Source organism: Cyanistes caeruleus, chromosome 3 (assembly GCF_971803275.1).
Source record: "Cyanistes caeruleus chromosome 3, bCyaCae1.hap1.1, whole genome shotgun sequence".
In the NCBI taxonomy this organism is placed as follows: Eukaryota; Metazoa; Chordata; class Aves; order Passeriformes; family Paridae; genus Cyanistes; species Cyanistes caeruleus.
In genome coordinates, this window is record NC_141703.1 from 9,662,163 (window position 1) to 9,678,212 (window position 16,050).

The following is a 16,050-nucleotide window of genomic DNA, read 5'->3' on the forward strand; positions in this document are numbered from 1 at the left end:
CTGTCTCAGGGATTCTCCTGGTTCTGCCTAAAACACTTCAAACATAACAAACAAAATGGCTATTTTTGGTTGTATTTTTCATGGCAGTCCTTCCAATTGACAAAGTCAATCTATAATTGTTTAGTCCAGATGTCTTAGAAAATTTCTGGATTTAGGAGTCACTTCACTACTCAAAAGACTTATTAGCAATTTCAGATCTTTCTCTTGAGATGTTTTGTAGTCTTTTCATTTTTTATAATGTATTAATGGGGTGTGGTATTTACTCCTTAGGTAGGAAGATTATTAACAGATTTACTACAGCTTACACAGCCATAGTGTTGCTAAATGATGAATTTAACATGAAAAATGTGTCACCAGCAAGGAGTTATTAATAATATTTAATTTTAGATTACATATTAGGAAGAGATTCTTCACTGTGAGGGTGTTGAGGCATTGCACAGTTTCCCCAGAGAAGCTGTGGATGGGCCATCCCTGGAAGCAAACCAAATATGGCACTGATTCAAGGTTCTTTGAGAAAACACTTAAAAATAAAAAACATTGTTTACTTTATGTTTGTTTGTTTTGAGAAATTTATATAAGTTCCAGTAAAAATTTTCCCAGAATATTTTCTCAGCCCTGGGACAATTCCCTTGTGATGGCATGATTCTAATTCTGTTGGATATCTTGTATCCTCACTTCCTACTGATGGAAATGTTCACTGAAACTATTCAATTCACATGCCAAAACCCCAGAGGCTCAAGTCTGGGGTATGCACACCACACACCATCATTATTGCATCAGCTCTGTAACACTGACTGTGCCCTTTGCTTTCAAATGTGTTCAAATCCCAGCACCATACTGCAAATCCTCAGTGCTTCACTGTAGCATGGAGCTTCATCTGCAGGAACTCAGTATATCTGAGTCAGTAGACCTAGGATATTTTTATTTAACATAATTCAAGCTGTGTGCTGCTGCCTTCTGTCTGTGATACTGGCTTTCAGTCACGTCATTTTATGTAAAAGCATAGTGCCAGAACATTGTTCTTGGAAGCATGCAATTTATTTTAAATTAACCACTTGTTAATAGATCTACATTTATTTTTTCAAGTACTGGTGGAAAGGAAGCAGATTATATGCACCTAGCAGCTGAAATAAAATGAAGAATTAAATAACTGAAAGATGCTTCAAGGAGGATATTAAAACAGATTTTGGGAGCATCAATCATTCAGTGCTGTAAACATGAAAGGGTTTATTCTTTGTGTAAAACCAGAAATTATTAGGGTGCACTCACTCTGTTTCTTTATTTATTTAGCCTGATGGTACCAGGGTAAAATCTCTTTATCCTTAGTAAATTTATTTATGAAGGATGAATGTTTTGAATATGAAAACTCCTATGTTGGTGGTGTTAATGCTTACAGCATTCTTCCCTTAGTTTAACAGAGTACTGCATAAGTTTTGGTCACTTTAGTGCACCAATGGTACCTTCTGTTTTTCAAACATGCCTGTATGTAGAAGTCACCCAGAGATAACAATATTCTATTAAACTAAATTCCCAGCAGCTTGACTTAGCGAGGTTTCAAAAAGGTCACTTGGAAAACACTCCCCTTTTCAGCCACCACAGGGTGGTCAGCTTTCATGTTCACTTTCCAGTCAATTTTTCTATACATGAGGTCCAGTCATGAGCTGCATAAACTTATGTAAACAGTACCAAAAAAAAAAAAATGATTAAGAACATGTCCAAAGTGAAAGATCTTTAAATACAAGAAGAGACAGAATGAATAAGGTGAATCAGAGACTGAGTAGTAATCAACAGATCATGTTACTTGCAAAAAAAACCCAAACCTTACTGTCTATAGAGTGTGTAAAGTGCAAAGTATTTCCATTTTAATAAGGCTGCAGCTGAGGTATTGTGTTTGGGTTATTTGTGACCTTTTAAAGAATTCTGAACAGACAAAAAAAAAGTGGATCAGAGGTCCTGAATGAAAAGTTTATGGAAAGATAGAAAGACATGGAGTTGTTCATTAAGAGGATAATGCACAAAGAAAATTGTTATTGTCTTCAATTATATAAAGCCACAGTTGCTACAAGTTCAAATGAAATTCACTTTTCCAAATGATAGGATAGGAGCTAACAAACTTAATTTGCAGCAAAGAAGATGTAGATTGGATGACAGAAAAAAAAAAAAGTGCTGACTATAAGGGTGAGGATAAACAACCTGACAAGGTGACAGAGTCTACATCACTGGAGATGTTACAGAAAAGATTAAGAAATCATCCACCAGAATCATCTGGCATTTAGATGGCTAAAAGTTATCTTAAGATCCTTCTGTATTTACTCAGTTTCTGATTTAGAAATGTTGAATTCAGGGAGACAGCCTGGAAAAATATACACCACACCTCAAAGTTTGTCCTCTGTGAAAACAGAAAAAAAACCCTGGTAACACATTTTCCACCTGAACTGCAGAGCAATGAGGACTGCTCTATTGAGTCAGCAGTGACTTTTTCCATCCAGCTGGTTTTAAGAAAATATGCAAAATACCAATCCCAGTGCTCTGATGGGGAAAAAGCCTACACACAAAATCAACAAAAAACAACTCCCCCCAGAAAAAAAACCATCAATTTTTAGAGTTAATCTTTAAGATTAATTTTACTTTGGGCTGAAAATGTTAATAGGTAAGAACATATCCATCCAGCTTCTTGCTCCTCTTTATTTACATTCTTCTTTTAGCTGTCATGTGTTAAAGAACCCCTAACCCAAAACTCCCACTGCACAATCTCTCAAGTGGACCTTTATAATTCCAGCTCTGTTAGAGGAAGCTGCTCCCAGGTGAATCTTATTAAAGGAGTTGTAGGGAACCTCCTAGGTGTGAAGTATTAGCTGCTAGGCAGGTCACTTGTCCTTTAGGAAAAGTAAAAGGTGGTTATGAAGATTAACTTTTTTTTTCCTAGAAGTGTTGTTTGGTGTAATGAAATGTCATCATAGGGGTGATGAAATGCCATCGCAGGACTGACCTCTGTCACACAGGGATTTTCAAGAGGAGGGACTTACAAACACTCTTCAGTCTGTTATGGTAGGTAAAATATTTCTGGTGTATACATATTATAGATACATATTTTGGGTTTTTGTTTTTTTTTAACTGTAGTCTTCACACATGGTATAGAACAAGGTTGAACAGACAGAACAAGTGTTTATTTTCCCAGTACTTTCTCTTTGATTTCCAAAGGACACACATGTGCCAACACTGCAAATCTTGTAGAGCTGATAGCTCTTGGAACCTCTCTGTCCTGGAGATGTCTGACCTGTGCAGAAACTTCTGTTCTGGGACTGGCAGTGGCTCCCTGGGAAGAGGGTGTGGACAGGAGACACACCACCCCTTCTAAGTGCCTTCCAGTGGAAAAAGCACCCACCTTCCACACAACAGAGAAGGGGTGCTTGTCTATAGAGTGAATTTCTGAAATCCCTTAGAGAAAGCCCGCTTTTTGGACACAATTTCTGCTGCTGAAAATTGTATTATCTGACAATAAATAGCTGATGGGAAAAATTTAACACCTTTCCCACCAGGTTACTGGGTCAGGCAAGGTGGGGATTCATCCCACAGCGTCTCTGGGGACCTTGCAGGTTCTGGAAAGCAGTTTCTCAAGCTCTCCTGCAAAACTCTATGGGATAGAGCCAAGTCCCAGGCCTTGGTGAAACAGCCCAGGGCTGGAAAGGGTCCTGTCCATGTAGCCCTCAGGTAACTGATGGGGGCATAGGTTGGCACTTCAAAGGAAGGAATCTCTCCAAAAGGGCTGAAAGGCATGCTTGCTTCTGCCATCAGGAAAGGTTCTTTTCTTAATCTAGACTGACTTATTTATTTATTTTTTAAATGTTATTTAAAATAAAAACCCACTTAAAAGAGAAACTGCCAATGCTAGAACAGTTTATTTACTTACCCAGGAGAATGTAGAGCCTATAATATGCTAGGGTCCCTTTTGGTAATAGAAAAAGTGAGTTGCTTATAATGATGGTTGCTTTTTCCCTATAGGTATGAATGAATGGAATGAGAAGTCTAATGATATCATCTTGTTACCTATAGATGGCAAGGCTTGGATTCATAATTACATTAAGAGCTGTATCTTATGCTGATCATTAGCAAGGAAAATTTCACACTAGAGATTCATTGTACTAAAGACCAGTTAAATTACAGTGTGTGTCTGCACATTATAGATATTATGATTCATTTCTGGTTTTAAAATATTATAGTTAGGAGAAATTATCTTGTGTATTTCAGAGTAAAACCAAAGCCTGGAGGAAATTACTTAGTGTTTGTAGCATTTGACTTTTTTCACTGTAAAAATGTCACTCCCAGCTCCAATTACTCTGTCAGTTTTCCAGTGACCAACAGTAAAATTGTTATAGAGGTAGACTTATTAACACTTCTTTTTTGCAGCAGAGCAGGAGTCCTCCTTGGTTATTCAAGCAAAATAGTAAGAACCACTGTCAAAAGTGACATAAGGTGCCTGGAAAAGAACAAAAAATTTAAAGCAAGGAAGCACAATAATCTGCTCTGGTCTGCTATGCTGAACTGCTTTATTTAGCATTTCTACTCTAGCAAGCTTACAGAAGAAATACAAAGAATGGAGGATAACAGCTCTGAAGGAATTACATATTCACCTCTCTTTTAGACATGAAATAGATTGAACAGTAGACAGGATGTAATGAGGAACCTGTCTGGCAGTTATGCAGTCATATGAGAAGGCTGCAAATTGAAGGTCTACCAAATAATTAGTTTTTCTTAAACATGCACCTAATTAAATTGCAAGATAAAGCAATTCTGATTCTCTCTCTAATGTGCTATTTAAATGGTCAAGGAATAGGGTTTCAGAGAGAACCTCCTTGGAAACAACTGCATTCCTCTTTTCCTGAGCATTACACAATGAATTTAATAATTAGTCAGGACAGATAATTGCTCTTGCTCATTTTGAGGGAGCCTGTTACTGGTTGTTTACGTGTGGGTATGGTGGTGTTGTGGGGTTTTTAGTTTTTTAATTTTTTGGGGCTTTTTTAACACTTGCTGTCACAACTGTTGCCCTTTACCAGTTTTTGCCTGGGCAATTTTTACCCTGGACAGAAGCACTGCAACAAGGGAGCTGAAAACAGTCCATGGGGAGTAAAGATGGTGTGGTATCCTGGATTTTTTATAAATGAGTCTAAAAGAGCTATAAAAAACCCCCATTCAATAAATGCTTCTGTGAAGCCAAAAGAACTGGCATTTCCAGAAAGAGAACTGTGAGAGAGTCCCGGCTTTGCCCCATGGAATTTGGTCTAAACACCAAAAGCAGATAGAAGAGGGGATGGAGCACTGGGCATTATGTCTCAAGATGTAGACATGGATTAAGAAAATCTTGCAACAAAACAGACCTGAATTTCCTTATCCCAGAAGTGGGTCAGCTTCAAACTGCCTTAAGGGAAATGTATAGCCTTATCTCTTAGAGTGCTTTAAGACTCTATAACAATGTGAAGCAGGTTCAGACAAGCATATAAAGCAGAATTAACATTTGCTTCCTGACCCCTATATTGATTTGTGCTTATCAAATGAACAGTCTCATTCAGCTAATCATGTGGATATCATTTGTTTTGCTGTGCTTTTGTTTCTCTAACCAATATATATATGTATATATATAAGAGAAAAAATAAAATTATCTTTAGCTTCCCTTCATTGCAAGAGAAAGAAACATATCTAAAAGTTTTAGCAAAAAGAAACTCTTTGGAGCCTGCTGATTCATAATCTTGGTACTGAATTTGTTTCCATGTAGTATGTGGATAAAAGCCTGGTTGCTTGTGGTGGTGTATTTTATGAGAGCCACCACACTGAGAACAGAATTTGAAGTTCATATTTACATTTCATACACTCTATTACTTTAGGTTTAAAGTTAAATGCAGGTGTTTTCCTATGTCCTCCTGAGTCAGTACCTGTTTCAAAGTCAGTCTTTATAATTAGTCAAGATTCTAGGACATATCTTCAATTGCACTGGAGGGACAAATTTTAATTTTTTTGTTTTTACATCAGTAAATATCATTTTGACTGTATTTTGGGGTATTCTGCTGCTCTCCCAGTTGGTTACACTTTAGAATAAAATCCAGTTAGAATCTGTCTTGAATTATATAAAAACACAACTGAACCATTGGCACATTTACACTGTTTTTTGGTTTTTTTTATTTCCCATAGCTATAGAGGACAACTCTGAACATAGTTACGTTTTAAGGAACAATTTATAGTTTCATTTTGTACTGGTGCTTCCCATCCCTGGGTCATTCTGTGGGTTCATCAGCTCCTGCTAAACTCATGGCTACTGAAGATTTCTATATCATCCCTTCGTCTTGAGTCAAGTCAGCCTCATGCTGCATTTCCTCAAGAAGTCTAGGTGTGCATAATATTGATTTATTATTTTTTAAACAGGTTTTTATTTTCCACTTCTCCATGGTGACCTAATGCCTAAAGAAGAAATAGATGAACTGCACAAAGACTCAGATTACTTTGCTCTTTTCTGCCTAGTAATTATTTATGAGCACACAGCTGTTATATTCTGCAAAGTTCATATCAAAAGACATGAAAGTTGAAGGTAGGAAAATATGAGAATGTAAAATGTTATGAGACATTACCAATGCAAGGAAAGTGTTCTGAGTTTGCCCTTCAATCTGTTTGTATTAACATTGCATGTAATCTTAAACTCATCTAATTTTTCACAGAAATTTCATTAAAATTTTCATTTAAGTATATTTTCATTTAAATCTATGCAGAAATCCAGAAAATCATTCTGACTCACTGTCATTTATTCTTTGTGTAAGAAATTAATTTTCTCAACATCTGCAATTTTATTCATCAATGTTAATTTAAATTACTAGAATTTTAGATCCTTTGAAGAAATTCAGTAAATTGATTACTTATTTCTGTGAACTAACTGAATAATTCTGACATGTCACACTTTTTGGAGACAGAGGGTTAACCGCAATCCTTTGCAAGGGCTATTTGGCTAAAAGTAGGATCCAATTAACCTACATTATTAACAGTTGCTTCTTGCTATTCATATAGGTTATGAATAGACTAATTAACAAACTAAATCAAACAGACATAAGACAGGATCACCTTAACTGAATATGCTCTGCAGAAATCAAGTGATTTCTATTTTTTATTACACCAGTTTACAATTCTGTTACAACAATAACTTGGTGACTCGATTATAGTATTATATACAGAGATATTCATGCACCTAAGGGCTCCTGTCGGTGGATTACCTGGATTACCTGCTCAGCTCTACAAATGTATCACCTCCTGAAAGATTTCCATGGCTTTAACCTCTCAGTTCTGCCTTAAATGCAAAGGACATCAGGGGTACTTGGGAAGGAGCACAAGGCAGAGACCAAAAGCATAAAGGACACTGGCACTGCATCTTTTTTGAGACCCCCATTGTGTGTGATGCTGATCCCGTTCACACGGCACTCTAAATGTGTGAGTTCATACAGAATGGTGCCAGAAACGCTGCCCTGCAAATCTTTCACTTTACCCAAGCATCTCAAGGGATTTCCAAACTGTACTTTTTACTGGAACTCTAGAGAAGCTGCTGAAGCTGTACTGTTCCACTAAATTTACCCTTATAACATATGTTTATTGTACATGTGTGAGACTACTGCCAAGTAGTTTCCAGTTGCCTGAAACGGTTGTGGGGTTGCAGTCTCTGACAATCCCTTCTTGACCACAGGACTTGCCATACTAAATATATTCTTATTAAAAGTGTATTCTCAGACATATGATGTAAAATGTAATTATTGACTTCATATTTTTGTCTATGTGTGTGTTCAGAGGATAAGAACTACTTTAATGATCTTTAAATCAAGTATTGTAGTTGCAAATAATGTGAACTAAAGTATGCCTGTGCTAAATAACTGTTATCCTGACCCATGATAATTTTTTGGGGAAGGATGAGAGTGGGGGAAAAGGATGAAAAACATCAGGATTTATTAGTCTTATACAATCACATGATAGTTATCTGATTGTTTGCTGGTGTTTTCAGTGATAGTAATGAAGAATACACTAATATGAGTTCCTAATAAAAATGTGTTCTGCTTTTGAAAAGCTTTACCCACCTACCCCTCAAAAAAAAACCCCTCAAAAACCCCCATTTTTGCATGGGAATGGTTTCACAGTCCTAAAATAGGTATCCTTCATGCTTCAGTAGAAAGGTCTCCAGGAAAGGGACTGTTGGATGTTTATTCAGACACAGAGTAGGACCAGCTCTACTGAATCCTGAATTAAACTCTAACCAGAGTAACCACATCATAGTTACAAAAGAAATGGAATTGGAGTAATCAAGTACAATGGAAACAGTGGGATTGAATATACTGAGAATATTTGTGTCTGTACTGCACATTGTGTGGTGTTGTTGGTGTATTTAATAATTTAGATAATTTTGCTCTTCTAGAAAATCCAATGCAAAATTTCTGCAAGTACGCTGATCATTAATCTAACAATCAAACTAACAGAACTGAATCAACTGTGAGATGAATTATTTGCTGTCAGCTATGGGTACAGCCCAAATTTTATGCCAAATTTGGCTGCACAGATGTGGCATTGCCATCTGTAGCTGTCTCCAAATGCTTAATAAAATGGAGTCTGAGCTTCCAGACTTCCAGCTTTTCCCCTCTAGCACACAACAATAACCTTTGCAATGATACTTTTTTTTCTGATATGAATGTATTAATGCAGCATTTCCTTTTAATAGAATTAACATTTCTTGAGATAGCTTTACCAAAATTATCCCATCTTCACATCAAAAGAGAGACTGTTCTATTGACGTCATCAACAATGCCAGCTAATAGAGCAATGAAGCAGGGGGTTGATACATCCCTGACCTTTCCACAGAATATTTTAGAGCTAAAGAACCCTTTTCTTTTTCCAGCTCCTCCAATATTCTTCTTTCATTCAGTCTAAATGCAATATATTTGACTTTCCAATTCCATGAAAAACAAAGAAACAGATTTAATGCTTGGGGAAACTACCAAAAGCTGTGTTACTAATATTTTTTTCCAAGGGAGTGAAAGATAATCTGTGAAATCACAGTTTTGAGAGTGAAACAAAGCAAAAATGCCTGATGCACATATTGGTGAGGTCTCTCTTTTTCTCTTCTGACATAATTTGTAAAGAACTCTTGACAGCATATTTGGGTGCTATTCCATGACTGCTTCTGTCAACACAAACTACTGGTCTCTGGGCCATATTCTCTTGTTTGATTGTTAGCTGGAAAACATTAAGAGGTAAATTATGTCCTCATAAAACAGTAGCATCTTATTTATTCAACAGAAAAATGTTTATCATTCTGTCTGAATGGAAAAACTGTAGCACATACAAACTCATCCAAAGTTTTTGGGTTTTTTTGGACTGGAGTGCTTAGGTTATTTTTTTAAGGTCATGATCTTTAATTACATTAAAATTGAAAAAAATAGGAGAAGATAGACAAGGAACAGCTTGCATAACATTTTTAAACTCTAAAACAACGTTATTTGATAGGATAAGTAGCCTTTCACATGGAACACATTTATTTTAACAAGATTAAATATATTTGTAAAGTAATGTACACAGTTTACTTCATAGCCAGTTAGTGTTTGTTCCTTTCCAAGACAGAGAAAATAAATTTTTGTGCACTTTACTTCTGTTGTCATTGCTAGAACAAAAAATAAAATAAACTTGGATCTCAACAGACAACTTAATTATGTTACGATTGTCTCTTTACAAACACAATTTTCACCTGTTTTGAAGTGGTTTCATTTAAATTCCTAATTCAATCCTGAAAAGGCAATGTCAATACAGGAATTTCCCATATGGCAGGGAAAATTGTAGTAAAGAGAGTTAGTATCAGCCTTTGATTTATAAGTAGATATGCTCAGTATTTAAGCCCCATCATGCAAAAATAAAGCTGGAGCACCTCATTCCATCCCATTTGTGGGTATTGCAGAATCATTTTATAATGCATCAGTTTGGCAAAAGCAGCAGTCTCTGCTTCAAAGAGGCCCAGAGAATGAAATATAATAGGTCCCCTTGCTTCAGACAGGAATGTGTTGTAAGACCATATAAAGAAATGTTGACTGGGGTTTGCCTGCCCTGCTCTGGCGCTGGCTGGGGATCTCAGCAGCCAGGAGGAAGTCCCAGGAGCAGCTCAGCCCAGATGGACCTTTCTGAAGGTCAGCTTTATTCTGCTTCCCCTTCCCTCCCTTCCAAAGCTGTGTTTGGTTGTTCCTATAGCGTTTATGATGCTTACTGTTGGGGCTCAGATGGCAACATCAAGAACTTTTGATTTGTGGTCCCTTGTGTATAAAGAGGGGAGATGTGAAAGTTTGGTTCAGCTCACCTTATTTCACAGTCTGCAAAATGAGACTGAGAAGGGATTTCTCTTTTGCTTCTGAGTCGAGAGGAGGCCTGTTTAAGCCTAAAGCTGTTTGGAATTAGTTTGCACACTAAAAGCATACTGATGGGCTGGGAGCACATATGCCACAACTACACTTGACAGGAGGCTTGTTATTTCACAGGTGCATTTTGCATATGAAGTTTGCATAGGGGAAAAAAGAGACCAAGAAAAAGGCAAGTAATTAACTCTATTCCCTGCACCTTCAAAAGGCCTATTCTGAGGTAACTCAGGAAGTTCATTATAGAACTGCCTCTTCTATCCTCGTTAGAGTAGCACTTTAACTTTTTGGTAAGCCATCTGAGCTTGTCATTTGTGACAGTAGAGCCATCTGCAGCCTTTTCTGTGCCCTCTGGTCTTTTCCCCATCTTCACTAGCTCAGATAGAGTCTAATTTTGTTTCTATTACTACAGGCACAACTGTGACACCAAGTTTTTTCCCCTGATCTTGGGACTCAGAATTGAATAAATTTTGTTTACAATCTCTGACAGAGTATTCTTCTGGGGAAAGCAGTTTATTTTTGAGTGAAGTGTGTTGAGGTGTGTCACAGTTTATCTGAGATAAACTTAAGAGACTTGTTTCAGTCTGTCTGTGAACTCTGGAGGACAACAGTGATTTGTCTCATTATGCTGTCAGGCATTCCTTGATATCCCTGAAAAGCAGAGGACTACAGACCAATTAAAACATAGACCACAACAGAATTATCTGTTGATTTGTTTGTTTACTTATTTATTTTAAAAAAAGCTTCACAGCATGAAAACTTTGATGATACCTTGTGACATCTGGTTCTCTAATTATTTTGGCATGGTACCAGCTGTTGGCCAGGTCTCTGTGAAGATCTGCAGTCAGCTAAGGACTTAACACTGGAAATGCTGACTCCCAGAAAGACTTGGGAGGAATTTAGGCCCTTGGAATACTGCTACCAGTACTGATACCATAATCTAAATTTTTCTGGCCTGTACTATTTTTCAGGCTCTCCTTTTGTTATTTAATGTAGGTCTAGAATATCTAGGTAAATCTCTTTCATCTTTTCTTTTTAACCTCTTAAAAAGTAAACTCCTTTCTCTGTCAGACCTCAGCCTTCTATTATGAGAGAATCCTCTTAAATATATGTCTGAGTTCAGGATTTGTTTTGTGTGAATTTTGTACCTTAAATACTGAGTTCAAAGATGTAACCTGCAAGACCATTTTCATGTTTCCTGAAGCATAGAAATGGACCCCTGCTATCTATGAAACAGCAAATTCTTTTCTAATATAGAAAAGGAACAATAGAAAAAAGATGGTGATTGCTGATTCCTTTTCTGAATGAGCATAATATATGAATTCTTATAGGTTTCTGTGATATGTATACAAAATATTTTCTTCACATTCAAAAATTATTTTATAATAACTTTTAACTATTTTTTCTGTTTCTTTTAGTTTGGATATTAGGGAAAATTCCTTCACAGAAAGGGTTGCTAGGCATTGGAGCAGGCTGCTCTGGGATGTGGTGGAGTCATCATTCCTGAAGTTGTCTAGAAAATATGTGGATGTGGTACTCAGGGGCATGGTTTAGTGGTAGATTTGGCAGTGTTAGGCTAAAGGTTGGACTTAGAGGTCTTCTCCAATATTAATGATTTTATGGTAGTACTTAAAAGCTGGCCTTGCAGCCCTTCTTTTTGTTGTAGTGGTGCTACAGGTTAAAATTCAGATTACAGTGGTTTACTGTTAGGCACGTGGAAGGTTTTGGATGGTGAACATAGCACTCAGAATTTAATTTGGATTATTGGGTTGGTAATGTTTTTAAGTTTTGTTGCTGCAATGAGCTCATTTTTTTTCCCCCCACAACCCAGAATAAGGCTATGAAAAGAATTTAAACCAAGACATGCAAAATATGACCTCAGGCTTAATATTTAGTATATGTGTCTATTTTATTTTCAATTAAATACTTGATAGGTTATTAACAATATTCTCTGGAAAGCTGAGTTGGAGATTGTCTTGTATTCTTTGATTTCAGCTATTTCTTTCAGTTGTCAAAGCATACAAATGAATAATTTCAAAGGAGATTTTCATCTAGATATCTTTTAAAAAGGAAAGCTAAAATGCAGCCAGAAAATACAGGAGGAGAAATTCCATCTTATATCAGGATGGGAAAATTCACCTATTATAGAAGTTGAGCTCTGTTTTTTGAGTCGTGTTTTCTTTGGCCTGGTGATTTTAATTTTTATTTTTTTTTGTGGGGTGGGGCAGGGAATTGGGGGTATTTGTTTTATGGGGTGTTTTAAGGGTTACCTGAACTCTCTGAAGAATAGAAAGAAATACAAGTTCCCTGCTCCTTTTCATTTTCTTTTTTTTTAAAGATACTATTATATGTCATAGTGAAAAAACACAGAAAGCCTTTCTACTTCCAAAGTAGGTTCAGTACAGATGAGGATCTTTCAGAAGCCATAAAATCAATCTTTTTCACTAATATTAAGGGCTATTGTATAAATTGGTTCATCTTTGGCTAAAATTTTTGTAACTTCTCCCCTGATACCTCTAGTCCATCTCCTAAAGGAAAACAGAGATGGACATTTACACTGCTGGTCTCCACTCATCCTCTTTCCTTCCTTTTCTTCCACAGTTTGCAACCACTGACAAATTTGCTGTATGTTTAACTGACAGCACAGCTCCAGAGGTGCTACATTTTAATAGATATTACGAGGGTGTAGTTAAAAAGGAGAGAGGGCACAAGACAGCCATCATTACCATCTTTTCTTCAGAAAGTGACTGCAGCAGGAACTCAGTAAGACAGGGAAGTAGCCACACTCAGAGGATTTTTATTTTTATTCAGTGAATCATGTAGGTCAGTGCTCTCTAATGGTGACAAAATAGGAACAGAATTATGAGATGGAGATGTAAAGTTGCAATTCATTCAACTGTTATGCTTATCTTTTCCTGACTCTGCCTTACCTTTGGTACTGCTGAGTTTTGGAAACCTGTCATTCCAAATTCTAATAAGAGGTGTTGGAACTGTTCTGTTACTGAAATTGGCATATAATAGAATTTTGGGGTTTTTTTACAGGTTGACATTTTTCTGGGCAGCACCTTTTGTAGTTGGTTAAAATAACTGGAGTTGATCAGCTGAATATGAACCAGTTGGAAGGTGAGTTACTGGGCTTCTTTCAGAAGACTGCAACCTCATCTTGACGTGATTGCCAAATCTTAAATAAACAAGTAGTGCTGTTAAATTTTCCCTATTTATTATTTTTTTTTTTTTTTTTTTAATTTTTGGAAAACTTTTAGGATGACCTAAGAGTTCTGAAGCAAGAATCTGAGGGAGAAGTGGTAGTTACTGGTTTTCATTCTGAGGTGTGAATTCACAATCATATATATGATTTTTCTTATCCAACACTATTAGAAGAGAATATTCATGATAGAAGGTATGAACTGATTTCTCAGGCTGCACAAGGTTATAAACACAGGAATTACAATAATTTGTTGCTAGTAGATTTCTCTCTTGTGTTTATTACTACTTTATTCTTAGTTATTAAATGAGTTGTTGTGATGTACTATATAAATACTGCCAGCTGTCATTCAGTGTATATCCAGATATTAAGGCACAAAATGGTGAATGCTGGCAAGATAATTTCAGAAATTCTATAAACCTAAAGGACAAAAAAGAAAAAAGACATGGTTTATTCTTTAAATTTCTGTGAAGGCTTTATTTAGGTCTCTCTTTAACTGGTTTACTTATTCCTTCTAATTGTACAACCAATTTTGGGGACACTTTAAAGCATCTGATTTGACTATCACAGCTTTAGATGTCAGCAAAACAAGCACTTTAATCCATTGGACATTTAAAATATTAGTCATATTTCTATTTGAATCATCAGAGAAACTCATCCAATCCAGAATTCAGGTAATGCCTGCAAGTTCTTTAGCCCAGATTGTTTGTGTAAAACAGATCATGTTTAATTTCCCATGAAATAAAATTTTACTATTATGGTTTGCTGTGATGAGATTACAAGGACAAATAGGGGGTGAAAGGAGTGAAATTCAATTTATTTTCCAAGGTGTTGTAATATATCACATCTTCTATCTATTTTGTGTGATCTAGATGAAAAAATAATTTCATTTCAGTCAAACAATTCAGGAGGACTCTGAAAAGTCTTCTCAACAAACAGCTGGGGAAAAAATAACTTAAGTGTTTGGGTAACAAATAGCTCAGAATAGCTAATTCACTTCACTGTGTCTGACAACAGATCCCTAAAAACTTCAGTGTATATTTGGCAATGGGACTGAAGAAAATGCTGTTCACAAAGTGCATCATGTGTTATCATGTGAAGCTATTGCAGAAAACTGATAATGTACTGAATATGCTGAAGTCGACCATGTATGCATGTAACTGAAATTGTATTTCATGTTCTGAAGGACATATTGGTAACAACAGGAAGAGAATGTGCAGAGAGGAAAAGGTTTGGATTTAGACTCTAGAGACACCCAAATAATTCATAATGTTGGCAGTAGCTCACATATTATATTTATGCAGCAGAATAAGTACAATAGGGAGGGCAGAAATGCAGATTAGGCTGTAAAAGAGTGGAGGGACTGCAGAGGACTTTACATTTGTAATTTATTTTTGAACACAAAGATGTTTGAATAATTCAGGGTAAAGAAAAGAGTTGTAAAATTGAGGATATGATCTAGAAAGAGGTCAAACTGTGTAACCTAAGTCTTTCTTTCTCTGATGGCTTCCCACAGGCAAGAGTACAAAATATGTACTGCTAAATTGAGGTGAAAGTTCTTTATAGGTACCTTTCTTTGCTTGTAAACTTTTTTCACTAATCCTTTCTTAGATATTTGACTTTAAGTTTTGTTGAACACACAGCATTCTTCCTTTACTCTTCAGCCTTGCTAGGTTCTTGAAAAAATTGGAGTCTGCAAATTCTGGGAACCAATCAAACCTCTTGTATCAACTTCATCTTTCAGTTTAAAAAAATCTGTTTATTACAACTCAAGATGAAGACACGTGAATGTGAGAAGATAAAACAAGAGCTTGGAGTGAAGATCTAAGATAACTTCAGTTTTGGAAGAAATTTGGACTAAAAATTGTTACTCATAAAAAGGTAAAGTTGCATGAAGAATGATGAATTTTGAATACAGAGTGTTTTGTTAAGAACTTTGAATAACCTGGCTATATACATTTAATAGCAATATTTTGTCCAAATATATTGTTATTAAATTTTTTGATTCAAACTCTGTAATATGGAGGATATTTTTATGTAGATTTTGCTTAGGGAAGAATAAAATGTTTTAAGAATATTTTGCTTATTTTATAGACACATTGATATGTTTTATGACTCATATATAGACTGGTTCCATGCACCAAGCTAGAACCAATAATAAGAATTTTAGAAATATGGAACATATTGTGTGGAAATAAAGAAGTAAAATTCTAACCCATTATCAGAGACATCTTTATGACACAACACGAGCTGCATTTTAGTATTTAACTTTTTTTTGAAGCTGTTTAACTTACGTGGTCTTAGCTGTTGGACTGTAGAAACTGGAATTAGCAGTGGACAAATTGTTTACTGCTACAGAAGGAGCTATATCCCACTGTAGCCCCTCTTGGGAAATATAAAATAAACAGCCTGACACAGCTCAGTAAGTAG

The 16,050-nt window shown here is 36.0% G+C and overlaps 1 long non-coding RNA gene across 1 annotated transcript; it reads left to right on the forward strand.

The window, feature by feature from the left end:
- The first annotated feature begins 2,843 nt into the window (after nucleotides 1-2,843).
- Nucleotides 2,844-15,838, forward strand: LOC147653943 (uncharacterized). The gene is made up of 4 exons (XR_015284094.1): nucleotides 2,844-3,048; nucleotides 13,458-13,538; nucleotides 13,679-13,815; nucleotides 15,365-15,838. It is a non-coding gene; the product is annotated as an uncharacterized LOC147653943 (long non-coding RNA).
- Nucleotides 15,839-16,050: the final 212 nt, after the last annotated feature.